The sequence below is a fragment of the Alosa sapidissima genome, chromosome 22, assembly GCF_018492685.1.
Source record: "Alosa sapidissima isolate fAloSap1 chromosome 22, fAloSap1.pri, whole genome shotgun sequence".
In the NCBI taxonomy this organism is placed as follows: domain Eukaryota; kingdom Metazoa; phylum Chordata; class Actinopteri; order Clupeiformes; family Clupeidae; genus Alosa; species Alosa sapidissima.
Window position 1 is genome coordinate 5,628,005 of NC_055978.1, and position 2,500 is coordinate 5,630,504.

The 2,500-nt window shown below is 46.5% G+C and overlaps 1 protein-coding gene across 2 annotated transcripts in view; it reads left to right on the top strand.

Moving 5' to 3' along the window:
• The window catches only part of cdk17 (cyclin-dependent kinase 17), a 65,008-nt gene that overhangs the window by 39,055 nt on the left and 23,453 nt on the right, over nt 1-2,500 (top strand). The gene's annotated exons all lie outside the window — the stretch shown is intronic.

The window sequence follows — 2,500 nt, forward strand, 5'->3', positions numbered from 1 at the left end:
AGGCCTAGCTAACTGCCAGCAATCAGCATAGAAAACTAGCTTATTTCACATGTTAGGCTTATGTATAATAGGATATAGCATTGACGGTCCTAAACCCTCCTAAAACAGTTTTTTTTTGTATTGGTTTGTCTAGTTAAATGTTTTCCCTATTTATGTACGTTATTTTTGATAGTTTTCATGTTATTCTTAGTCCTTTTTACTGCTTCTAAGTCAGCTGAAACGTCGTTGACGTTTGTCCATTGGAAGCTTGCTATGGCTAGCTTTTGCCCTAGCTGGGCATCGGACATCCTTCCATCCATCCGTGAGCGGTGCTGCACTTCACTGTCTGGTCGAGGGGATCTCTCGGGACAGCTGGACCTGGTCTACTCTGCGGGAGATCTGCCGTGGCCGCCGAGCTGTTGCTGACCTGCGAGCTGCCATGCCAACTGCAGACTAACTGGGCCTCTGACATCCTTCCATCCATCCGTGAACGGTGCACTTAACTGTCTGGTCGAGGGGATCTCTCAGGACAGCTGGACCTAGGCTAGCTACTCAGCGAAAGATCTGCCGTGGCCGCCGAGCTGTTGCTGACCTGCGAGCTGCCATGCCAACTGCAGACTAACGTTAGCCTAGCGGTGAGGAGCTGCAGTCTCACGGAGTAACAGACGGTCGCTGTTAGAAGTCCACCGAGTTGCAGATCTACACGATCGCCCACTACTTCAGACTGTGCTTCCAGTGATCTCCAGACTGCAGTCTACAAGGCCTAACGTTAACGTGATCTCCAGACTGCCAGTGAATTCACCGGGTTGATCATTTGCTAACGTTAAAGAACTTTGTTGGCATATCGGTTGTGAAGACACTCTGTGCAGTTTTCACGGATCATCATTGCCCTTGGACTTTTTCAGCTGGTTTGGAAATTGGACTAACTTTCCCCTTTTTAAATATATTTTCTTCTTTTTTTCCCCCACTTTTTATTTGTTTTGTTGTCTGTCTTGTATGTCTTGGTGTCACGGGTACACTGGCGACTACGCCGCTCCATCCAGCATTTTTTGTATTTGTTATTTTTAAAATGTATTTGTCATGTCTTGATGTCATGGGCATGCTGGCGACTACGCCTCTTCATCCGGCATCGTTTGTCTTGTTATGTGTCTTGTTTGTTGGAGCGCTTTGGGTTGCACTATGTGCATGTTAAATGCGCTTTAAAAAATAAAATGAAAATAAATAAACTGACTAAAACCCATTGCACTGTCGCGCTTGTCAAAGTTTGGCAGTGACGTCGGCGGCAGCGTTTGATTGATTGATTCTTTATATCAGAGCCATATAAAGGTTGAGACTTGCTTGTGACTTGCACATGTGTGACTTACTCCCACCTCTGCCCTCCCCCCACACACACACATACATACATACATACATACATACATACACACACACACACACACTAACACACACACCAACCACCCAAGGGTCTGCCACTGGGGGTCATCGGCATGACTATCATGGGATGCTCCATCAAGTGCGCGCTTAACACTCAGGGCAACGGCAGCACTTTCTCAAGAGTCTTGTTGCCAGGCAACAGAACGTCAGGGGCTTTCACGACACGTGATGAGCAGGAGAGAGGAGGAGGCAGGCAGTGTGGCAGAGGAAGTGGTGATGAAGAGCATGAGTATGATGGTGGTGATGATGATGATAGTGGGGGAGAGGGAGGATGAAGATAATGCTGGGGTGATGGTTATGATGACCTGAGTGAAGACTGTTTTTGTGTCCCTCAATTTACTTTTCTCTCTCTCTTTATCTTCTTTTTTTCTGCATCTTCGTCTTCATCATCTGTTTCATCATATTGCTTCTTCTACAGTCTGTCAGGATTCATTTGTATGTGTGTGTGTGAGTGTTATAGAGGAGCAGAGAGATATGGTGTTCAGTGGCCAGTCGGAATTGTCACTGCAATTGGTGTATGTAACCATGGCGTTGGTCTGTCTGTCTGTCTGTCTGTTGTGTGTCTCTCTCTCTCTCTGTGTCTGTCTGTCTCTCTCTCACACACACACCCTTCCTCTCTTTCTCTTCCTCACTTTTTCTGGCTCGGTTCCACTTTCCACATCTCTCTTTCTCTCCCCTCCATCCTCTCTCTCCCCCTCCCCTCCTCCTTTTCTCTCCCTCCTTTGCTCTCTCTCTTTTACTGCTTTTTTCTTTAATGGCTTTTATCTCTCACTCCTTTCTAAATTGAAAGAAAAACAGCAAGTGATTTCTTCTTTATCTTGCTACTTCTCTCACCCTCTTTCACACTCTTTTACTGTCTCGCTCACTCTTCCTCCTCCTCTCCTCCCCCTCTCACACTCTTTCTCCCTCTGTCTCTATTTCTCTCCATCCCTCTCTCTCCCTGAGGGTTGGGTCTTTAGTTTCCGTATGAAACCCTGTAACTAGGAGTCACACCACTTCAAAGGGAAGCTGCCTGCCTGCCTAGTGAAAGGGGAAAAGGGATGTGTTTCCAGTCACAGTTTTTTTGTGTGTGTGTGTGTGTAATGAA